General features: G+C 40.7%; 1 protein-coding gene across 7 annotated transcripts in view; it reads left to right on the forward strand.

Moving 5' to 3' along the window:
• LNX2 (ligand of numb-protein X 2) overlaps positions 1-25746 on the forward strand; it is an 83629-nt gene that overhangs the window by 8493 nt on the left and 49390 nt on the right. Inside the window, exon 1 of one of the 7 annotated variants that reach the window (XM_072993733.2) lies at positions 7-25444. The exons of the other annotated variants lie outside the window; for them this stretch is intronic. The gene's annotated coding sequence lies outside the window, so the exon portion shown is untranslated. Of the gene's footprint in view, positions 1-6; positions 25445-25746 lie in introns of those variants that run through there. 7 annotated transcript variants of the gene reach the window in all.

Genomic DNA, 25746 nt, shown 5'->3' on the forward strand with positions numbered 1-25746 from the left:
TTTTTTTTATTTCGCTTTATGTTGTTTTTGCTTAATGGCGATTTTCCTGGAACGGATTATCATCGTTAAGCGAGGCACCACTGTAATAAGACCTGTATTTCATCAGATTTCATAATTGTTCCTTAATGGAAAGGCCATAGCTTGGCAGTAAAACGTGTTTTGGATCATAGTGGTTTGGGGATTCCCCCAAATAACTTTTCTTGTCTCTGTGCTTTGTGTATAAAAGGTATTGCAGCAAGCGCCTCTGAGTAGGTCTGGATGGAACCCTTGTCTGAAAGTGTTGAGAGCCTCTGTTGGATGGGGCAGTACTGAGCTCGATGGCCTAATTTTCTCACTTACAGTGAAAGGCTTCCTTATGTTCTAAATATGTAGGTTATATGGAAGGAGTAGGATGCAAGGGGGATTTTAGAAAACATATTATTCATTTATGGTAGCTAGAATTTTAGGTCAGTATTGGAGCTTGGTAGAGTAAGAGGAGAAACAGCTATGGTTGCTGAATGAGAAGTCAGGAGCTGATCCTTTGTTATCAGTGCAACTCTCTGTACCACCTATGCAGAAATAAGTCCCGTAAGTGTAATAGGGCTTACTCCTACAGAAACACTTGAAACATTACCATCTAAATGTACAGTATCATATAAATGTACAGTATCATATTGGTTAACTGACTGAAGATTAGGGATGGAGGAAATGGCAGTTCTTAGAAAAGCACGTGCATGTCTTTAGTACTATGATAAAAACCATAAATAATCCGGAATGAATTGGATTAAGCTTGTGAATTCCTGAGTACAGTAGTTTTTTTAAACTGTCACATTTGAGTTGAATTAGCTATGGTATTGTGTGCTAATTATTTTATTTCATTTTTGTTTTGGAATGCAGATAATTCAAGCTGTAGCTTCTTATTTTTTATATGTTTACTGATCAAATATATGTATTAATCTAAAAAGAAAAATTAAGTTCATGGTATGATTTTTTTAAGTCATTACAGGAAGATACAGTATTGTTTTAATAGTATTAGAATTATTTATCTAGATTATAATGTTGCTAAAATTGTAATCCAGGATTTATAGAAAGCAGGGGATCAGGGAAGGCAGCATTCGGGAGCCTTTAAAAAAACATATCCTTGCTCAAAATGAGATAATTCTGCAATCTGAAATGAACTACCTGGGTTTAATTTCAGTGGGACTTATTTCTTAAGTTGACACGCGTAAGACAGTGTTGTTAGAAACTAAGAGGACCCTCCATTCACCACAACTAAGCCTATTTATGGATAATATCTGCTGTGCTTTATCACCATTGAGATGGTTGAAGAACTGGGACATTTCCTTTTATCACTTTGCACTTTCCATTTGAACTGTGATTATGAAACAGCTTCAAAGTCATGATTTGGTCCAAGTCAGTGGAAGCTCCGGCTCTCCAAAAGTTAACGAATCACATCCTCCTATGATTTGTTCACCAGGCTAATGGGTATTGGAGTTCCACAGCATCTGGAGGGCTATATGTTTCCCATGCCTACAGTAATTTGCTCTTTTGCAGCTACTTATGTGGTTCCTGGGATCTTCCTTCCAGTAAACTCTTTTCCTGTGTGAACAGGAAAATAGAAAGAATGAAAGAGAAATCTGTGGCTTTTAGATTTGCCTTCCTTTTTTTCTACAATGACATCTAGGATTCTAAACCAGGAGAGTTGGAAGCTCCCCAGTAGATAGGCTTATAGATTAGACTTTCTGCCCCTTAATTGTCATTGTGTTCCTAGTTTACATGGTAGGAGATTCATTGAAATAATGGACCAGAGCATTGTAGCATCAAGCATAGTGGAAGCGGCCAAGGCCAGTACATTTTTGTGCCATTCCTTGCTCATAGCACTGTGCTGTGTAAGCACAGGGCTTACATAAGCTTTCTAAGGCCTTGTGCAAGGAAATATCCAGTACCTCTTGGTGCAGCTGTAAGAGCCATTGAAAACAATAGGGCAATCTGTAAGTTTTGCAGTCACATGCTGGAGCTCATGGGAGGTCTATGGGTGATAAGGATCCTGGCCCAGGATTTGATCATTTGGAGCACCTCCAGAGCATTATGCAGATTTTGGCAAAATGTATAACCTGTTATCTCTGGAACCTGTGATGATTTTTGGACCAGCCATGTCAGAGGTTCCATTAAAAACAATCCATAATCTGTCATGGGAATGACAGGAAGGAGTCTTCAGAATTGGGAGGAGAAGTCAAAAGTCTTAAATCAGCACTGTAACCATTTGCTAGGTTATTTTAAACCTTCTTTGAACTCAGTTTGTACCAGTTTAGTAAGGTATAATTGATGCTCATGCCTCTTGATTCCTTTATTAAATGGATGGTGTTTGTTGTGTATAAATTATAGATCGTTGTACATTTGAAAATTAAATAATTTCAAATGCCATTAATTACATGTTGTAAATGTTAGGTCACAATGTGAAGGCAAATAGTAATGCATTAATGTGCGCTGATTTTGGATCCAATCTTAGAAGCACTCAAATAATTAACTTGAAATGTGAATATTTCCATAAGAGCTGATAGAGCTACACATTTGTTTAACATTTTATTTGTGTAAATGTTTCAGAGATGCAACAAGTGTATGTATTAGGTTTCACTCTCTTCATTACTTCGCGTTTGTCGTTGAAACATGAAATAATTCTGTCTGGCTCTATTACAATGAGTCGTTTTCAAATCATTAACATGTTTGAATAATGAAGAAAGCAATTAATTGATTCAGTCCTTTCTGTGAAACTGTACATTTTGCTTAAGAAGAGTTTCTCTGGAGCAGAGGTATACAATTTTCAGCCCTCCAGCCCAAGCCGGCCAATACTGAGGGATTATGAAGTTACAGTCCAATGGGGTCAGGAGGGCTACATTTTGCCCACCCCCACTTGAGGTCCTTTGAGTGTGTTTGCATGACTCAACTAACCAGAGATGAGTGGGGACCTTGATTTGTCAAGTAAGAGCAGCATCCTACTCTGAAACAAAACATTGAGCTTTGCTGTTTATCTTTTAGGAAATCTCTCTCAGTATGTCCAACCATCACTCTCCTTTCAGGTCAAGATTGAAGCTCTTGTTTTGAGTCCCTTCTATTAGGAGATGGAGGCTGGGTAGGGTTGGGATCAGTAATTGTTACCCCAGAGGGTTAGGAATGACCTCATGGAGGAGATGCATCAATTCACCTCTTATGAGTGTTCGACAACAAAATACTGATTTTGTCTTTTTAATATTTCCCTTGGGACCTGATACAGATTATGATCTTTACATTTACTTCCTGTTTTAATATATGATTGCAGACAATTTTAACACACTCTTCCCTCTTCCCCAGGCAATTGATTTTTTTTTAAAAAAATTATTCGATATTACTCTCAGTTGATGTGTGTACCTACAGGTGCATGTAGAGATGGGTGAGAATTTCATTTCAGTTCATTTTTTATAAGCATTTAATGATGTTTGCAAGTTTCTTTGTATTTCTGTCAGTCAGAACTTGAGTTCTTTTAAAAACTTAGGTTGTGAAGCAAACTGGCAGATGTGTTTGGCAAAAAGAAAAGAAGAAAAAATCAAAACACTAACAATTTTATTTCAGTGTGAGCTTGCATGGATCAAGGTTCACTTCTTGAGAAGGGCAGATACAGTATGTCTGTTGAGATTGAGGGCTGTGAGTGCTTCTGGAGGAGCTAGTGTGGCCATGGTTTGCTATTCAGTTATATTAAACATAGCTGTAGTGCTAAGAACTTTTGAGCAGTGTTGGGAACATTGTCTACCAACAATAGAAGTACAGTGGTGCCTCGCTTAACGGGCGCTCCGTTTGATGACGAAATCGCTAGACGTCGATGTTTTGCAATCGCAAAACAATGTTCCCTATGATTTTCAGCCAGCTGATCGTCGGTTTCAAAATGGCCACCAGGTAAACAAAATGGCCAGCCACTCTTTTCTGGGACGGATTCCTCGCTGCACAGGCAGCGAAAATGGCCGCACTATGGAGGATCTTCGCTGGACAGTGAGTTTCAAGCCCCTAGGAATGCATTAATTGGGATTTAATTCATTTCTATGGGTTTTTTAAAATCGCATTACGACGTTTTCGTTTTACAGCGATTTTGCTGGAACGAATTAACGTCGTAATGCGAGGCACCACTGTATAACTTTCCTTTAAGGCAACAACCCCTCCATGCCACATTCTCCATGTCAGCTGAGTTGGGGGAACCTGCTTTTGATTCTACTCCAGGCTTCAAAAGAAGGATCAGTCAGTGCTAGCAACTAGACCTGATAATGCAATGAATACTGAATGTGCAGTGTTGGGGCTTGGTGGAATGTACCCTAAGAAGGCAATCCCCTAGTTATATGGTAATCCCCTGCAGAGTGGAAAGAGTTTAAGGAACAGACTGACGTAAATGGGAAGACATCTGGCATCCCAATCCAGACATTTCTGTTGCATGTCAGCCTGCAATGCCAGCATAACAACATGCTTTCTGATACTGCATAGTAGAAACTATGTCTTTTTTGGGTAGGGGAGAGCAGCAAATGTGAATATGCTTTTTTTCAATTTCAGTTTTAATTTGGTAGGGGAAAGCTTCTGGGTATGGCTCAGGCTGCTTCTGTGCTTCCATTTAGTGATGATCCTATTACTCATCTTTAACTGTAGAGACCAAGCTTTCTTAAGTAATGGTGAGGCTAAATTGCATGCATGAAGTGCTGGTGGTTCTGCCGATTTCTGTTACAGTGAGACAGTATTTCATGAAGTTGCACCTATCTACATATTAATTTTATACCCTTATTAGGATGGTTTGCAGGTAAAATTGGAATTGGTGATTGATACTGTGGCATCCTAAATTGGAATGTGTATTTTGTAGTAGTGAGAGTTAGGAAACTTATAATGTTAAAACATTGTTTCCAGGGAGAAGGTCTATTCCACTGTTGCCTTCTGTTTTAACCCACTGATTATCTTATTTTACCAGTTTCTCTCATACACGTAGTAGTCACAGTTAAATTACCAGTCCAAGGCCCATGGCAGATGTTAGAGATAGCTCATGACTAGAAGGAGGAAATTCTTAACTAATGAAAGGCATCCGAGTCTCACAGAATGAACTGCTCTCACTTTAGGGATTGCTTACTTGCTTGCATGTACTAATCTGGGCAGTTTACAAGTTAAAAATTTCAAATTATGCAGGTTAGCATTAGTTTTCAGTGGGGATTTCCTTAAACACTGATTTCACACGTGAGAAGTCAGCTTCAGCCACCTCACTGAACATTCATGTGTTTTCAGTTCTTATTAGAGGCTATCTCTAATGTCTGTTTCTGGACTCAGTTTTATTTGGGGTCAACACTGGGTAGAAATTCCTAGGAACTGGTTGCTAGGAATTGCTGTAGGACGCTGTAAGACCCGTATGTGGAGAAAAGAAATCTCTAATCCTTCCCCACCGTCGACACCACAGACATACTAAGAGAAAAGATACAGCATTGGTTCTTTATTCCTGTATGTTCACAGTCACATATCACAAAGTTTAGTCGGTTCTGCTATGAAATCAGTATGTATAAGATGCAACATACATTTCCAAACGAATAGCCATTTTAATTACCGGTTATAGTCTATTTCAACAAAAATGACAGTGTATCAGGCAAAATCAACAGAAAAAAAAGAGAGACAAAAACATAAAAAGCAAGAATATCCCTGTCCATGGGGTCATGATCAAAAACACATAATACAAAAGTAAACTGAGATGTTTGCTCTTGCTGTGACCAACTTAAAAAAGAAACTGCTTAGGGGTACTGGTCTTTCAACCAAATCAACAGGGTGAACCCAGTTTATACTATATAATACTGTGTTTCCCCGAAAATAAGACAGGGTCTTATATTAATTTTTGCTCCAAAAATGCATTAGGGCTTATTTTCAGGGGATGTTTTATTTATTTTTTCATCTACAACAGTCTACATTTATTCAAATACTGTACTGTCATGCCATCTTCTTCTAGTTGTTGCACAAGGGTGGAGGGCGGGAGCTTCACTTAACTGGGGCTTATTTTAGGGGCAGGGCTTATATTATGAGCCTCCTGAAAAATAATACTAGGGCTTATTTTCAGGATAGGCCTTATTTTCCTACCCTTTTAATACCTGGGCAAACAGGGTATTATACTTCAATGTAAGCGTTAATGGACCTTCTTAGCCTTCTTCAGACATATGAAGTAGATAGAAAGTAGAGCTCACACTTCTTATGTCTGAAAAAGTGGGCTAAGAAGGTCCACGAGAGCTTACATTGAAATATAGTAGTTAGTCTTTAATGTGCCACTACACTTTTGTCTTTTCTTTCTTTTTCTTTTTTTTTCTTTTGCCTGATATATTTGCAAAGACTAACACAGCTACCTATTAGAAAATGACAGTGAGGCTTGTTGCACCTTACAAACTACAGTAATACATTTTATTTGACCAAACTTTCTGGACTGTAGCGCTCTTCTTTAGGTATGTCTGAAGAAGTGGGGTACAAGGCATGAAAGCTAATGCCAAATAAAACTTGCTAGTTTTTTGAAATGTCACAAACTTTTTTTGCCCTTTTATGATAGCGTATAATAAGTAGCTGAAGATTTTAGTTGGGGTTTTTATCTTACTCAAGCCAGTTATCAGTTTTCATTTTGTAACAATTCCTATTGGTGGAACGGGATGAGTGTTTTATATTGCTATGAAAGAATTATGGAAGCCTATGGAATTTCCACTTTCATTGACATGCACCCTGAACTAAACTTTGAACTTTGTTGAGAAGTAAGACCTGCTGAATCTAGTGAGATTTTTTCTCAGATTGTTGTTTTTAGGATTGCTTCTTAATATGCATACTGCCCTTCCCATCCCTCCTGGATGGAAATAATTGCTAGCCCATTAAACTGTAGTAGTAACTTCAAAGCACTGTGCACTTAAATCAATGTCAGGATGTCTGGTGCACTTCAGTATATCTCCAACGGAAGAATAATGCTGATCTAAGTAATATTGCACTCAATAACATCGCTTAAAGCAAGAGATTTTAGTGTTCCCTCTTCAGGTTATTGACATTGTTCTTCCAATATATGGAGATTACTCTTGTGCTGCTTCAGTAGGAGGTTGACAGTTTCTGAAAGCTCTTACATGGCAATATGTCCATTAAAGGTTTTTACCTACCAGTTTGGTGTGACCAATTATGCTTTTTTTCCTTTTTGCAGTTAGAAACCTACGACTAAATCCTTCTTTGTCCCACCTAGAGTAGGTACATACAAATCAATATGTATTGCATTGATATTAACTAATGAATCCCATTCAAATCAATGCCTCTACTCGGCTGTTACGTTGCATCTGACTTTCAGCCATCCTGTTTAGGGTTGTTGAGGTATGTGAAACATTTAAGGAGTCATTTAGCATTGCCACTCTCCAGTGAGTTTCTCAGGCTAAGTAAGGGTTTGAACCCGGGTCTCCTGAGCCCTAGTCTGACTCTCTATTCACTCCACTCCAGTGGTGCTCATCTGTACTCTACTTGGGAATAATACAAACATTGTGAAGATCATTTTCAGGTTGAAATCCTTTGTTCGCCTGCATGGAAGTTAGCCTCACTGAGCTTATCATTCTGCCTGATTTTCAGGAATCCTCCCTCCAAAGAAACCTCAAACTATTCATGGCTTCAGCTTAGCAGGGCTGAAGGGTCTACAGCAAGGAAAAGGGAGAAAGCAAGCCTGCTTCTGCCAGCCCAGATGCATGCACCTACATCTGTATTCAACTCACAGTGGGCAGGCTTGTCCTCTGATTTCTTCTTCCATAGTTGTGGCTTTGTAGGTTTTTCTGAGTTACATGAATTTCCCCCTCCCTTTTACTGAAGATGCTGAACTTATGAAATGAGTTTTTAAGATTATAGAGTGGGTTTCTCCTCCCTCCCCACCCCCGGTTGGTTGTTCAGATGTTAATCTGTAATTTTATCGCAGTGCTCAGGAGAAAACACTAATTCAGTTAAAATCAATGGCCCAAATCCACTAGAGTACTTCAAATGGCTCTCACTGCTCCTGTGAGAATCAGCAAATGCTCCTTCTGCCTGTAGTCCCTGTGTACTCCAAAACCCTCCTCCTGATAGTGGAGTAAGAATTTATTTTTCTAGCACCACAGGAGGCTACAGCAAGGTGGGGGGAGACCCCAATCCAGTTACACAGGATACCAACAGATTCTTTTGAGCAACAGCCATGCTGTTGACTTAAGTGGTTCTTTAATTCATTAATAACTGGTAGTGGCTTATGAATCATGTTCTGTCAAGTCAGTTCTGACTTATAGTGACCCTTTTTTCAGAGTTTTCCAGGTAGAAAATAGAAGTGGTTTATTATTCCCTTCTTCTTGGGGGGGGGGTGCCCTGAGGCTGTGCAAATTGCTCAAGGCCAAGTAGAATAGAACAGGCTAGTTCTATTCAGCTGGCTGGATAGCTCAATAGTTTAGGTATGGTTGTAAATTTGATTCCTTTCTGTTCCTCCTATAAATAGGGCCGGTCTGTGTAGTCATGGGCAAGTTGGACAGACGCAGGGTGCCCCCAGAAGAAGGGAATGATAAGCCACTTCTGAATATTCTCTACCTGGAAAGGGTTGCCATAAATCAGAATTGGCTTGATGGCTTATGATGATCAGTGGTTTATATACTTGTTTCATTGGTAGCAAGTTTTAAAAGGCATGTAATAATTTTCCTGCTCTACCAATCAAGAAGGAAGTTCCCAAAGGATGTAGAATTGATGCTGCTGTACCCCTGCCAGTGGCCTACATTGTGTCCTTTTCCGAAGTCTAAGAAGGCAGGTAAATATTCAGAGAAAAGTACAGTAGCCTGTTTCCTGCAGTTATTAATTATTTATTTAAGAGTTAATAGAAATTTAGTCATGGGAAGGAATTCTCTTTCCAATTATTTAAATAGTCTGTCAAACAGATCGATAACCCTGCACCATGCAACAATCATAAGAAAACTTCTGCCCTAAAGTTGGGCACCTGGAATGTTTGGGCAATGACCCCTGGCTTTTCTGACGACCTGCGGGAAATAGGTGACATGCGCAAGACAGCTGTCATCGACATGGAACTGAGTAGACAGCAGATGGCCATTGTTGCCCTGCAAGAAACAAGATTGCCAGATATGGAATCTGTCAAAGAAAAAAACTTCTCATTCTTCTGGCAGTGAAAACCATTGAATGAGACCAGGGAACATGGTGTTGGCTTTGAGGTCAGAAATACTCTGCTGAGATCCATTGTTCCACCTGCTGTGGGGAGTGAAAGAATCCTGTTCTTTGCAGCTCCACACATCAGCAGGACTGGTCACTCTTATTAGTGCATACGCACCAACACTGTCATCTACAACAGAAGCCAAAGACAAATTCTACGATGATCTGGCAGCTACTATTAAAAAAATCCCCAAGAGAGAACCACTGTTCATTCTTGGAAACTTTAACGCTAGAGTTGGTGCTGATCACAATTCTTGGCTCACTTGTCTAGGCCGTTTTGGCAATGGGAAGATGAACGAAAATGGCCAATGCTTGCTGGAGTTTTGCTGTTATAATGGTGTTTGTGTCAGCAATACGTTCTTTAATACAAAACTTCAACACAGAGGTTTCTGCAGACATCCAAGATCGAAGCATTCGCATCAGCTCAATTTCATCTTCACTAGATGTTCCAGTCTTCCTAATAGTGTATTATGATCACACACAGTTACCAGAGTGCTGATTGTGATACTGATCACTCCCCGGTGTGTAGTAGAGTAAAACTGTGAACAAAGAGATTGTATCACATGAAAAAGGAAGGAAGACCACATATTGACATCAGCAAGACTCGCCATCAAAGAAAAGTAGAGGAATTTTCCCAAGCGCTTGAGGAAACCCTTCCAGGCCCGACTGATGCAAATGCACCTGAACAATGGGAACATTTCAAGAACGCTGTTTATAACACCACCTTGTCCACATTTGGCAAGAAGACCAAAAAGATGGCAGACTGGTTTGAAGCCCATTCTGAGGAGTTGATGCCAGCCATCGAGGATAAGAGGAGAGCTCTAGCAGCACACAACGCTTGTCCTAGTGAGTACAACTTGCAGGCTCTTCCAGTTGCTCGTAGCAAAGTCCAACAGGATGTCAGGAGATGTTCCAACGATTATTGGCTTCAGCTGTATGATACAGATAGCAGCGGACACAGGTAACATCAAGAGGATGTATGACGGTGTCAAGTAGGCTTTAGGTCCAATACAGAAGACAGCAGATGGAAAGCTGGGTGCAGCACTACGCTGAGCTGTATTCCAGAGAGAATATAGTAAACGAAGAGGCACTAAATAACATCGATGGATAGTTTAATAGTCCCTCAGATTTACTGTAGTTCCCCAGACCTAAGGCTTTTAATTAACAATATTTGAACTCATTACTAACAAACAGCTTAGTCCTCTACAATTTAGGTTTGAGAAAGAGAAAGGGTGGCAAAGCGCCTGGGAAGAGGGTGATAATTAAAGATTTCCTGCTTAAAGTTACAAGGCCATTTCCCCTCTCTATAGATTTAGTACCGGTAAATTTGTTGCTGCATTTTAGTGAAATACTGCTGCCATTTTCTGGAAAACCCTGGGAGCCCAGGGAAGAAAGCGCCCTTTTCTCTTAAAATATAACTATTTATTTCTGTGAAAATCGGTGACATCCCATACCTTTAGGCCATGTTTAGCATCAACTGGGTTATACACTAGAAAATGTCCTATTTGTTGAGCAGTGGAACTAGCTGATTATAGAGCATGTGGAAACTCAGTAGTTACAGAAATATCGAACAGTTGTTTAATGAAAACATCTTTTAAATTCTGAATTTTTCCACCTGTTCCAGCTACTTTCTTGTCCTTATGCCATACATTTTCCATGCAATGCATAATGTTGTAAAATATGCACATTGGCACGTTGCTTTGGTAATTATCACTTTTTAAAAAATTAATGTACAGTATTCACACTGTAAAGATATGTCCCAAAGCAGATAATGAATGTGCCTTTTTTCTTTAAAAGAGTAACTGGCACTTCGTTGGAAGCTTTCCATGGGTTTCTGCACATAGAAAAGCTGTTGAACAATTTATTACTGTATTTCCTAGATTAAATTGGATAAACTAATGATCCCTTTTTTTAGATAAAATGGGGGGATGCACCTATATTAGTAGAAATGTAGCCAGCAAGTACAAAAACGCTATCACGTTTTTGCATAGCCTGAGAGCCACAAGACTTTGATTTATGCAAATTCTGAAGGACTAAGCTCTTGCAAAGTCACAGAAAAAAAGAAAACAGAAATAGAAAATGTATGCAAGAAATCTTTCTAATGTGCATTGTTTTTACTATTCAAGGTACAGGTATAATGCTGGGTGTAAGCTAAGATTTCAAGCTATGTTTTCATAGAAAATTCTTGAACCTAGGATCAGAAATAAATACGTATATTGTCCCTGATTCTATTTATCTTAAAATATAATAGTGTGATAGCTGAGAAAATAAGTACTTTCTTTTGGTTACTAGATAGTTTTATCATCCTTTCACAGTTTTGGGAAATGTCTAGGGAAAAAAGCTGACCTTTGGCTGACGGTTAAGGGCCTCGATACCTGGCGGAACGCCTACTCCCACCAAGTTCTACCCGTGTCACTCGTGCGAGCCAGGAGGTGAGGCTGAGGAGCCTAACGCCGAGAGAGGCCCTGAAGGAAAAGACAAGAAATTGGGCCTTCTCGGCGGTGGCTCCTCGCCTCTGGAACAACCTACCTCCTGAGGTTCGCATGGCTCCCTCGCTGGGTATTTTCAAGAAGCAATTAAAAACAGGGATGTTTCGGCAGGCCTTCCCATCAGATAATTCCTGACGCCCTTTTTTCCCTCTCCTATAGTTCTCCCATCTTGTTTAATGTTTTTGTTATGTAAAAATTGTTTTATATATATATTTATTGTACTATTTTATGTTGTTAGCCGCCTAGAGTGGTCCTGATCCGACCAGATAAGCAGGATATAAATAAAATAAAATAGAATAAATAAATAAATAATTGAAGTTGCAATCTTTTGCTCAGAAAAAAATAAGCACCTTGCAGTACAAAGCTGAAACAAACCAGGGAATAAAAACAACCCTAGGGGCTAAAGTGATTGCCTGAAGTACTCAAAGTATTTAAAAAGGCTGGAAGAACAAGAATTTTTAGGGATGATGCCAGAAAGATAACAGCATGGGCGCCAGACAAGCATCCTTGAGGACAGTCTGGAGTTCTGTGGCCATGACTGAAAGAGCCCTTTGTTCCATCATTCATTTGAAAGCGGTCTTCGGACAAGGGCTTCTGAGGATAACCCAGTATAATGTTGGAGTTTTTGCAGCCTGACATGCTGCCTGGAGAAGGTGTGGCTGGGAGGGACCTTCCTGGGCTGGGGTGACTGTCAATCTATCCAGGACTAACCAATCATTCCTTGCCTGCCTCTGAATTCAAAAAGACCCCCGCCTCTCTGCTCAGTGTTTCCCCCCTCCCTTTTATCTGTTGGAAGCTGTCAATGAGTCTTTCGAAGTCTGTTGTTGAAAAAGCAGTCATGTTTGTCAGTTTGCTGTTTGATCCATTCAGTTGTAATTAATGAAACATTTTATTCTTTCTCCTACTTGATCACCTAGTGATTTTTCCCCAGAAGAGGTCTTGGATATTTTCAATATGAACTCCAACATAAACTTTATATGCTTAGGGAGCTATTCCTTGGTATAATGTATGTTGCAAGTTTTGTATTGCTTATTGTTTTACTGTTTTATTCTTTTATATTGTTCAATTTTTTTTGGTCTTTGACTGTAAATAAATAAATTCTATTTACTCCTACAGTACTAATATTTCAGAGTGAGTTGAGAGTAAGTGCTAGTTAATGAGAAAAGAGGTGGTCTACTCTGGCGAACTTGAAGCTATTCTGCTCTGTGAATTCCTGCACTTCTGCTGTGTAGCTAGGGAAATTTAACCAAAAATTCAAAACTCTGCAACATATAAGACGGCGTCCTCTGTTTTTTGCGCAACCCTAAAGGGTTTAATTGCATTTGGTGCTAATAGGGAAGCAGCCTCCATAGGAAACACAGCGGGCGGCGATAACCTTAATTTTCCAGGCCGTTGGTATTTTGTCCTCCAGCATTGCTGTCACTTTGTTTCCTCTTTAATGGCATGAGCCAGGATGACTTAATATCCAAAATCAAATGTACCAGAAAATGTGATAAATTAGAGTCAAGCTAACAGAGTAATTGAAGAATAAAACTGAATTTTAAACAACAATCATCTACGTATATTATGGGGGAGTTATGGATTGACTGCTGTGTGACAACATGTGCTGGAAGTGAGTGACACCATGCGATTTTGCTGGAGCTGGGGGGGGGGAGGGCAGAATATTGCCAAGTGAGGAAATAATGAGGAGAAAATGGCTTGAAGTCAGTAGAGCAGTAACATGGCATTGCTGATGGATAACAATGCCACATTTGTTGCTTTTCAGATTTCATAATAGTATTTTATATAGCGCATCTCAAGGGGGTCCTAGCATTTCACTTCTATTACTGTATATCTAGGGTGGAAACATTCAATAGCTTTTGAGAGAGAGCTGAAAGCAGTTTTGATAGAGATGTGTTGTTTCTAACACTGGGTATGTCAGGGTGGGCAAACATTAGGTTGGTTTGATTTTCTCTGTCGAAAGAATCTCAAAATCAGCCTCCTGAGGCCAGATATAGAAGGCTTACACTTAACATTAAAGAGTTCTGGGGCCTGATGTTTGCTCTGAAGACCAACTTTTACTAGAGCTCACAGACTCTCTCCACCGGAATCCACCTCTGATCTCAAGCCTTCTTTCATTGCAGTAGGGTAACCTGAGCCCTTATCCCCCACAGGGGATTGTTTTGTTGCAGCTATCCTTAAGGCAAGAGCAGCTGCAACAAGGACGATAACAGTGTGCTGTCAAGTCAATTCCAGCTTATGATGACTGTTCCCAAGGTTTTCTAGATGTAGGGTTACTGGTAGTTTACCGTTTTCTTCTTCTGAGGATGCTGTAGGATAATGTAGTTTGCTCAAGAATAAACAGGCTCTTCTCTTATGACACACAGTGGGGAATTAAATTCCTGATTCTGGCTCATTGAGCCATCCAGGTAGATTATGAGCCAAAACCCCTTACTCAATTCAACCAGAAATCTACTAGTAGATACAGACTTGTCTGTGGCTCCCTCCTAGTGTATGTATGTCCCATCTCTCCTTCAAATACCTCCAATCAAACAGGTTTTGCAGGTTTTCAAATACTGCATAAAACCCTGCAACATCTCTTGACCAGAGACATTAGTGGAATAACTCTGTATCTCCTGAACAACAATCCCTATTTCAGCTTGCTGACATGTCAGTATGGAGTATGACAGCCGTATGAAATGGTAAATAAGTTTGTCCCTACATTGTAGAAATGAGGTTGACATAAACATGGTTTGCTCAAAGAGGTCTACATTATCAGTTTGGCAGAGAAGAAAAATGACTATTTTTTTCCTGCTATGATTTATCGTGACTTTTGGTGGTCTGAAAATGCTGGCTTTGTTTCATCTTGTTTTTGTAAACTGCCCTGGAAGCTTCATTGAAGGAATAGGTCATAGTTATTTTAAATAAACCAAATTTGGTAAAACAGTGGTTCCCAACCTTAAGTCTCCCAGATGTTCTTGGACTAAAATTCCCAGAGATCCTGGCCAGCCCGGCTAGTGGTGAAGGCTTCTTGGGATCTGTAGTACAAGAACATCCGGGGAGCCAAGGTTGGGAATCACTGTGGTAAAGGGAGGGGCAAAGGACATCTCTCCAGATGTTGGATTGCAGGTTCCAGCATTTCTCACCATTGGCTGTCCAGTCAAAGCTGAAGTGCTTGCAGTTCAGGAACATCTGGATGAGCACATGCCTCCACCCCTAGAGCTGGTAAAGTGATAATCAATGCTGGGACTTCCCACCTTATGACTTGCAAGCTAGATTGGATTAGGCACCCTTCAGTCTCAAGAGACTATGGTAATGTGCTCTGAAAGGAGGACTTGGACCAAAGTCTAGTGTGACTGAGACGACCAATTCGGGAGTGACAATCCCTTCCACACTGAAGACAAATACAATCTGTCCCTGTCCAGCTCCCTGATTTAGCTGGTTTTGGGACTGCCGCTTTGCCTCGGCCTCCTTGACAAGTGTCTTTTCAAAATGGAAGAGGCCATGATGCACCACCTGCCTCCAGGCTGAATGCTCAGATGTCAGGTTTTCCCATCTATTGAGGTCCATTCCTAAGGCCTTCAGATCCCTCTTGCAGATATCCTTGTATTGCAGCTGTGGTCTCCCTCTGGGGTGATTTCCCTGCACTAATTCTCCATACAGGAGATCTTTTGGAATCCAACCATCAACCATTCTCACAACATGCTGAAGCCAACGTAGACGTCGCTGTTTCAATAATGTATACATGCTAAAAATTCCAGCTTGTTCTAGGACTACTCTGTTTGGAACTTTGTCCTGCCAGGTGATATTAAAAATGCATCGGAGACAATGCATATGGAAGGTGTTCAACTTCCTCTCCTGCCATGCACAAAGAGTCCAGGACTCACTGCAGTACAGGAGTGTACTCAGGACACAGGCTCTATAGACCTGGATCTTGGTATATGTTTCTTATTGAGCCATACTCTCTTTGTGAGTCTAGAGAACATGGTAGCTACTTTGCCAATGCGTTTATCCAGTTCTACATCTATGGAGAGAGTGTCAGAGATAGTTGAGCCAAGGTACACAACTTCATGAACAACCTCCAATTCTTGTGTAGAGATGGTAATAGAGGGAGATGAGTCCAAGCCCTGGCCGATGACTTGTGTTTTCTTTAGGCTGATTGTTAATCCAAAGTCTTGGCAGGCCTTGCTAAAACAATTCATGAGTTGCTACAGGTCTTCAGCAGAATGGGCAACAACAGCTGTATCATTGGCGAAGAGGAAGTCCCGCATACATTTCAGCTGGACTTTGGTTTTCGCTCTCAATCTAGACAGATTAAAGAGCTTTCCATCTGATCTAGTCTCGAGGTAGACACCTAAAGTTGCAGTTCTGAAAGAGGTGCTTCAACATGACAGCAAAAAATATCCCAAACAGGGTCGGCGCAAGGACACAGCCTTGTTTTACTCCACTTTGGATGTCAAAGGGATCTGATGTTGAGCCATCAAAAACTACAGTGCCCTTCATTTCCTCATGAAAGGACTGGATGATGTTAAGGATTCAAGGTGCACATCCAATCTTTGGAAGTATTTTAAAAAGGCCATTCACGCTAAGAAATTAAAGGCCTTTGTGAGATCTATGAAGGCCACAAGGAGTAGTTGTTGTTGTTCCCTACATTTCTCCTGCAACTGTCTGAAGGAGAATACCATGTCAGTGGTGGATCTATTGGCTCAAAATCCACACTATGATTCTGGACAGACTGCAAGGACCTGGAGTCTCTTCGGCACAGCACGGGCAAGCAGCTTCCCTACAACGCTGAGAAGAGAGATGCCCAGTAGTTATTGCAGTCGCCCCTGACTCCTTTGTTCTTATACAACGTGATGATGTTTGTATCCTTCATGTCCTGTGGTACTCTACCTTCCCTTCAGCAAAGACAAAAGATTTCATATTGCTAGGTGGTGATGATCTCTTTACAGCACTTCAGCACTTCAACAGGGATGTTATCCTTTCCAGGTGTCTTGCTGGAGGTGAGGGAATCCAAGGCCGATTTTATTTCTGCTAAAGTTGGTTCACTGTCCAGCTCTTCCAAGACAGGCAGGCACCCAATGTTATTTAATTCCTTCCTCTTCAGTTACTACATTCTCTCTGGAATACAGCTCGGAGTAGTGCTGCACCCAGCATTCCATCTGCTGTACTCGATCCTGAATGATCATGCCTGTAGCAGACTTCAAGGGAGCAGATTTCCTCTGTATCGGACCTGCTTGATACCATCATACATCCCCTTGATGTTACCTGTGTCCGCTGCTGTCTGTATCTGAGAGCAGAGCTGAAGCCAAGAATCGTTGGAACATCTCCTGGCATCCTGTTGGACTTTGCTATGAGCAACTGGAAGAACGTGCAAGTTGTACTCACTAGGACAGACATTGTATGCTGCTAGAGCTCTCCTCTTTTCCTCGATGGCTGGCATCAACTCCTCCGAATGGGCTTTGAACCAGTCTGCTATCTTTTTGCTCTTCTTGCCAAATGTGGACAAGGCGGTGCTATAAACAGCATTCTTGAAATGTTCCCATCGTTCAGGTGCATTTGCATTAGCCGGACCTGGAAGGGCTTCCTCAAGTGCTTGGGCAAATTCCTTCACTTTTCTTTGATTACAAGTCTTGCTGATGTCAATACGTGGTCTTCCTTCCTTTTTCATGTGGTATACTCTCTTTGTTCGCAGTTTTACTCTACTACACACCAGGGAGCGACCAGTATCACAATCAGCACTCTGGTAACTGTGTGTGAAGGAAGGCTAGAGCGTCTAGTGAGGATCAAATTGAGCTGAGGCCAATGCTTCGATCTTGGATGTCTCCAGGAAACTCTGTGTTGAAGCTTCATATTAAAGAACATGTTGCTGAAACAAAGACCATAATAAGTTGCAAGCTAACACGTTTGTGATATACCTTAGTCATTAATCTCTCCTAGGTACTGATCTGTCCTTGATGAAAATGCAAATAGATTTTTTTGTGTCTAGTTGAAGTTTTGAATTGAATCTGTTGTTGGTGGTGTAGGTTCAGAACCAACTGATCTTGCATGTACTGCAAATGGGAAATGCTTTTTGCTTTCATTTTTTAAACCCCCCCCCTTTTTTGCTCAGAGTCTAATTTTTTATATATGCTTTCTCCTTCCCAAGGACCCTTCCTTTTTCCCTTAGGATTGAGGGCGAGGCTAAGCATTTACCAAGCAAGCCATCTGTCTCTTCATCTTATTGCTCTCTACTAAACAAATCTACTTGTAATTAAGTTCTGCCTATTTTCAATGGAAATTACTTCTAAGTAGGCATGCTTAGGATTGCTTCTTTAATGGCATTTGGTTAGACTCAAACAATTGGTTCCTGGCACTTTGCTCCTGAAAGCATTTCTGTATGGAGTCCATCTCATTAAAACGGATGAGCCTGCCTTTGAGGAAAAGCCGCAAACTTGAGCATTTGTTTCTTTGTTACATTCGTATCACACTTTTCTTCCAGAAAGTTCAAAGTAGTATATATGGCTCTACTTCTTTCTCCCTGTTTTATCCTCCTGACAGCCCAGTGAGGTAGGTCAGGCTAAGAGTCCATGACTGGCCTCAAGATTTTGCTCGGTGTAGTTTGTGTCCATATAGGGATTTGAACTCAGGTCTCTCATTGCTGTGGTCCAGCCATCTTAACCACAACACTACACTGGCTTCTACTCAGTCAGTGAGTCAGGTTTATGCAGATAGATGCTTGTTTTGAGTAATGTTCTACTGAAATGCAGTTATGCAGTAACTTCTAATAACTGCTTCACACATAAGTTTACTGCTATTAAAGGTGTCAAGTGTGAAAGCAACAAAGGGGAATCTTCTGGAGAGCAGGAATTTAATACAGAGTTACAAGAAGACTGATTTGCTTCTTCTCCACACTTCTCTGAATATGCCCAATCTTTTCTGAGTTTGGAAGCACAGCGGATTTGGATCTGTTCAGTACCTGGATGGCAGAGAATTAGAGAGTAACAGGTGCTAAATGGAAGGGCAGGACATAACTCAGTGTCAGAGCACATACTTTACATGTCTAAGGTCTTAGATTCTATCCTCAATGACTCCAGATAGGGCTATGAAAAAATATTACCTGAAACCATGAAGAGCCAGTGATGGTTGGATCACCATTCTGTGCCACATGGACTGATGGTCTTACTCTGTATTAGTGACAAAAATGATGCACACAAGGCTAAATACCTTGTTCTTATCTATGTACTTCAGCAGTCACTACATGCCAAGACATTTCAGGGTCCCTAAGGATTCCTTGCATCTATCCAAGAGTCACAGATAATATTTTCTTTCCTCTTTAAGGTATGTAATAAATCTCTACTGCCCTTCCCTTTTTAGAACTAAAGAACACAAAACAACACAGAGAAACTGCAGAAGAACCAGCTGATTGTTAAGAAAGATGCAAACAACCTATCTGGTCCTTTGGGTTTTTCAGTAAAGCAGTAGTTGTCATAATAATTTTGGGCAATTTAACCAGCTGCACAATTTTGTACATAAATGGGCAGGCTTTTTGCGCAGTACATTGTCCTGGCAAGTGCAAGAATTCTTTTCAAGAATATGTAGAATTTTCTTCACCATCCTCATTGTGTTCAGCAATATTTTAAATTGATCTAATAACCAATTCAAGTTTTATTAAATTTCATGAAATTTTAAAATGAGTGAGCTGTTCTTCCTTCTGTTAAGGTTGCTAAGTAAGCCCCCTTTTTTACTAGAGACATGACCATACTGTAAGGAATTACAGGGCACATTCTTAATTGTACAAAACAGAGCTACATTTCTAGGTGGCTTCTAATCAAGCAAAGCTTCAGGCCAAACAAGAGATGTCCAAACAGTTACTGGTATTAATGTTGTTGGAGAAGTTTTGGTTGGTGCCACTTCAGCCTAAATTCAACTGCTTGTCTTAACCAGAATGTATTGACTGAATCAGTCATGGAATGGTGAATCCACAGTTGCATAGATCATACGGATTCAGTGGGTTGTTTCTACCTGGAATTGCCAATTGAATTGAGACCTTTGTATTCATAAAGAAATATGAAATGGATCCTTTTCATTATATGACAGTGATCTTTTGGCTTCAGTTGTTTTCAGATATGGAATTACCTTTTTCTACAAAGTTTTAACCTATTTCTTTTTGAAGTGCAGTGATGGTTGCAGGCATACGTGTCCGCAGGTGAGATCAATAGAACATACAGTGGGGTCTTGACTTGAGAACTTAATCCGTATTGGAAGGCGGTTCTCAAGTCAAAAAGTTCTCAGGTCAAATCTGCATTTCCCATAGGAATGCATTGAAAACCATTTGATCCGTATCTGCTCTTTTCCGTCCATAGAAACTAATGGGAAGCTGCTATTCTGCCTTCGACCACTAGAGGGGGATATATTGTTTCTTTTTTTCTTAGGTCAAGAAAGGTTCAGGGAAGGCAGGGAAAATACAGTCCAGGCAGTACAGTACCAGGCAGTCTGATGACTGTCTCCCAATCCACTCTCTAAATGCTGGGAGGAGTGAGGAAGCAGACAGGCACCCTTTTCACTGGCCAACAGTTAACTGTTGGTCCTCACCGACCAGATAGGCAGGGTATAAATTAAATAAATAAATAAATAAATAAACTGAAAGTTCAAATTTTGCACTTTCCCTGCCTCCCACGTGGTTTTTTTAGTTCTTAACTCAAATCTAAGTATGTAAGTCAAGTCAATATTTTCCTATGAGAGTGGTTCTTAAGTCAAAATGTTCTTAACTCAAGCCGTTCTTAAGTCAAGACCCCACTGTAAAGCATACAATGAACACATTTCCAAAATGTCAGGCAATCAAGGAGCCCTGTGCCTAAAGTTTTGAACCATTTTTAATAGTTTCCATGGCCCTCATCAGAGATCTGCATTGAAAATAGTTTTCTGAATAACTGGGGAATTGCTTCTTGATTCTCTCCTGCCAGAGGGTGCATGTCATCACTGCTCCTAGGATTTTGGATTAAGCCATTTTAAACAGTGATTTTTGTTGTTGTTGTTGAAGTCCAAACCCAGTCTCTCAGATTCTTCAGCCAATAAGCTCTTCTCCTTTCCAGACATCATTTCATTTTTATTTAACACAGGTTGAAGTCCTGTTACTTAGTGTAGTAAGTTGCATTAAAGTAGGCCCACTGAATCAGTGGGGATTTGGTAGATCAACTCCTCTGTAAATCCTCTTGATTCACATCGGCCTGTTCCAGTTGTGGCTTACTTTACTGTAGTAACATAAAACACCAACAAGGTCTTCCAGAGTGTGAGAGCATTATTCCTAGTCCTATAGTGGGAGAAAGAGTAATGTTGCAGGTGAGCAGTGCCATTTTTGAATGCTACCCTACAGTGTCTGTCTGTCCTTTTGCTTGCCTGCCTGTGTTGACTGGTTACTCTCTACAATTTGAAACAGATATATTAGTCAGTGAACATGGATACTGAGTTTGTCTCTAGTGACACATATGATCATAAATACAATTTTGCAAGTGGGACCCATGGCTGAATAAGGCTGAAGCTCTGTACACAAGAGGGGATTAACAACTTTGGCAGCTGTAGCATCTTCCAGAGACCCATACACAAACCACATAAATGCGATAAAAGTGTGGAGGGGGAAGAAATCAGAAATGGCTATACGCCCACTTCCAGCTTTGAAGAAAATTTGTATGGGGCAGGTTTAAAATGTATAAGATAGCCCCGTGTACTATTCGAAAGGCCAATTGCAACTTCTAGAGACTTCCAGGAGAACCAATTTAACTTTGTTGTGACAATTCACCTTTATTTCTGACCACTGATGTGTCAGAAAAAGAAGAGGCTGAGAGAGGCTGGAGACCACAAAAGCAGCCTTGGAGGTTCTCGTGCAGCCTCAGATGTGTATTTTGACTGCCTCTCCCATAAACTATGTTGTGCATGGAAAGGGGACCCCACTGCACTCCCCAACCCACCATTGCCAAATTTTGGTGAATAACAGTAGGGCTTCCCCTGTTTATCCTAAAACACAGCTTGTTCCTAGAAAGAGTGCTCCAGGAAGTCTACCAGAAGTGCTAATTAGCTTTTAAACAAGGTATGTCCTCACTGTGCACCTTGTTTTGAAGGCAAGTTGCAATTCTTTGCTACTGCTATGTGGCTTGAATTGCCACAGTGGGAGTGGTGGACACGTGGCTCCCAAAACATGTCCATTTCCACTGTCACACATTTACCTGTGAGTAGGTGCCACCAAATTGAATGTGACCTGTAGGTCTATTCATAAGTACCGTATTTTTCTGTGTATAAGACTATGCGTTTCTAAAATTTTAGACAAAAAATTGAGGGTCGTCTTATACACGGAAGTAAGCTGAGGAGAGAGAAACAAGTGGAGGGGAAAGCAGGGATCAAATTGTTCCTGCAGGGCTTTGATCCCTGCTTACCCCTCCACTTGCTAAGCTTTAGCAAAAGGAAAGCAGGGATCGAAGCGCTGCAAGATCGCTTTGATCCTTGCTTTCCCCTCTGCTTGCTAAGTCCCATGAGGCTTAACAAAAGGAGGAGGGAAAGAATCAAAGCAATCCCGTGGCTATATAAGGGGGAAAGGAATCAAAGCGATCTTCCAGTTGCAGGATTGCTTTGATCGCTTTCCCCCTCCTTTTGCTAAGCCCTGCAGGGCTTAGCGCAAAGGGAGAAAGCACGGATCAAAGCAATCCTGCAGTGCTTTGATCCGTTTCCCCCTACACTTACTAAGCCCCACTTAGATTTCTTAATTTTGGGTTAGAAAAGTGGGGGGGGGCGTCTTATACACAGAAAAATACAGTATATATTTTCTTTGTGTTTGTTGGCTTGTTTTGTTTTTGATTGATGGAAATATTTTCTTGTGGTGCTGCAGCTGAGAACCTGTCATATCTAAAGCACTGTATCAGTTTCTGTTTCTAACCAAGTAAGAGAGATGGAGGCAGAAATTCACGGGTTCTGATTCACATGGCACCAATAGATGCCCGTGCTTGGAATATTATTACAGCAATGAGCCACAGGGCCTGGTTGGTCCCAGTGTTGTGAACGCTTCTACGTATGACATGTTTTCAGCCTTGTTTCGAAATTTCTGCAGAAATGGCAAAGCCTTAAAGCTCCCTCCAATTCAAATTATATGCATGACCATAAGCCAGGTATAGAGAGGGATGTCTTTTACATCTTAAAATTACTGGAAGAGACAGACGGCTTATAAATCGTGCTGATGTTCTATTTTATGCTCAGCCCAAATTGACTTTGAGAGCTCAACATAGACCGGAAAGAACATCAACTGACAGTTGCGCCTCCCATCCCATTTAATCAGTGAGAAGTTTGAAGATAAAGAATGGGAGACAGCATTTTTATTTTATTTTTTGTTCTCAAGCTTGGTTTTTAGCTACAATAAAGGAATTAGAATTAATTGATTTATTTGGGTTGCAATCCTCAAGGAGAAAAGGAAACAGGAATACAGAGAAAGGAAGGAAGGATACTTTCAGGAGCAAGAGAGGGAAGTAAGGCCTACATGTTTTGAACATTTGTTCCCAGAGTCATTGCTGAACATCATATGCAGCAGTGTGCAAATACCAGAGATGACTGCCCCATTGAAGAACAGCTGTCCAAAATATATTGGGCTTAATTTGTGTGCTGTTGCAACTTTTGACCCTTTGCTACATCTGTCCTAAGAACTTGTAATGGCTGGTTCAGGCCAATGACAGTTGTAAAGGCAGGTTGATTGGAACGTGGATGTGGACAAGAAATTCCCCCCTCCCCTTCCCCACTTTCTACCCAAAGAAAAGCAACGCCTGTTGTGTGTGTATATTTTGTGAGTGTGAGGCTATGGAGAGAAGTACCATAGTAAATGTTTGGAAAAATGAATTTTTGAAGTGAAACTTCCAAAGTTATCCATCAGTGTAGCCACAGATCCAATTCCAAAAGTGACTTTTTTTGTCCCTATGTTCTGTTCACATTAAAAAAAAAGTCAAGGAACAGCCTCCAAAAGAAAACCTCTAAATCACATAATCTTGAACAGTTTTACTGGATAGTGTGGGTGGTGATATTTTAGCTTCTTAGGCCCATTTGTGGATAATTGCACACATAAAGATGATCACACCAGTGGGTTTTCATGCTTTGCCAGCCATTGCTTGTGCCATTGGTTGCTCAACCAGAAGATGATCATCTTGCAACAGATAGCAAAACACTCACTGCCGTTTCTATCACGGCCCTTAACACAATTCCATTAAAAATAGGATCTTGGTGTTAAAGATGAGTATTCAAGAGGATAGCTTTGCTAACAGCACAACGCAGTGGTTCTTAACCTTTGTTACTCGGATGCTTTTGAACTGCAACTCCCAGAAACCCCAGTCAGGACAGCTGGTGGCGAAGGCTTCTGGGAGTTGCAGTCCAAAACTCCTGAGTAACCCAAGGTTAAGAACCAGTGGATTAGAGTATGTTCTGATAGAAAAGGCATGTGTAGCATAATGCATTTATTTCTTCGTAGGCTTTAAAAAAGTTTGAGACCTCCATTTCGAAACTATAGGCGACTAAACTTTTTTCTGTTAAGGACTTTGTTCTCATGCAGTCTGATCCAGGCCTTAAAGCTATGGTGTGTGGAAACAGTTAGGGTTGCCCTGATGCCTGTCTCACTCTCTCTCCAGATAAATTGGTATATACAAATGGTATGCAAAAAGTATACAATCAATGTCTTCCCTTTTAATAATGCATATCCTCTTCTTTATACTGGCCTTGTCTCCTTCTTGTGACTTTCTCTTTCTATTCCTACATGAAGGCTAACAATCTGAAGAGTTGAGAGCTTTCTCTGTTCACAAGCATATTGCATGAAATGCGGAATATATTGGTGCCTCACTTAACGGGTGACCTGTTTAACGACGAAATCGCATACCGAGGAACTTTTTGCAATCGCTTTTGCGATCGCATTGCGATGTTTTAAATGGGGAAAAATCGCTTTGCGATAATCGGTACCCTGTTTCGCTTACCGATTATCACAGTGATGATTTTTCCCCAGCTGATCAGCGGTTCCAAAATGGCCGCCGGGTAAAAAAAATGGCCGCCCTCTGTGTTTAGGGACGGATTCCTCGCTTACCGGGCAGCGAAAATGGCCACCGTATGGAGGATCTTCGCTTAAGGCAAAGGTCAGTTTTAAGCCCATAGGAACGCATTGAAGGGGTTTCAATGCATTCCTATGGGCTTTTTAAAATCAAATAGCGACGAAATCGCTTTGCAGCGATTTTTGCTGCACCGATTAACATCGCTATGCGAGGCACCAATTGTACCAGGGAATTGTATCTCATATGATGTACAATAAACATGCCCTCTATGTGTGATATTACCTGCTATAGACATGCACTCATATCAAGTACTTCAAATTCAAAATTATAGGACAGAGCTGCCTTTATATACCTGCAGAAGCATTTGTATGCCACATCTAAGCCTGGAGTCTGTTTGAAAGTCTGGTTTTATTTAATGTAGCCTCTAGGGAAAGCAGTTAAAATGCTAACAACTATGCATCCTTTAAATGATGACAGGCAGCACTACAGCACACACTGGCCTGTGGCTGTCAAGGCTGAGCTTGCATTTATGTGCTATTATGCACAAGAACCAATTTATTGTGTTTAAAAGCGGAGGCTGTGAAGTCTGCAGTAGGTTAGCGAAGGGCCTGGCTTCTGTTCTTTTAATTACTCCAGTGGTATGTGGTGTTATACAAGCATAGGAGCAACCTCTCTTCTTGAAATTCAGTGTTCTCATGTGATCTCCTTAGCCTATCTCCCGACACCTAAATATACGTGGTGCAGGTATGTTGTGCTTCCATTTAGAACCACGTGCAAGAGCATGAAGGTAAAGGGCAGTGGGACTTAAGATGTATTTTATATTTTCAAGCTTCTGAAATAACTCTTCTTGGCTGTCTGCCTACCTCCTTGTGCAGTTTTTTCAAAGAGTTTGTTATTATGTTCCTTTTCCATGGCCTGTCTTTCATTCAGAAGAAAAGGATCACATTTTCCTGTTGTTATTGTCTCATTTTTTAAAATTGCTTTTTAAAATAGCATTCATATTGAAAACATTGTTGTAGACCTTGGCAGAGAGAAGTCTTACCTAA

This window comes from Pogona vitticeps, chromosome 3, assembly GCF_051106095.1.
Source record: "Pogona vitticeps strain Pit_001003342236 chromosome 3, PviZW2.1, whole genome shotgun sequence".
Taxonomy (NCBI): domain Eukaryota; kingdom Metazoa; phylum Chordata; class Lepidosauria; order Squamata; family Agamidae; genus Pogona; species Pogona vitticeps.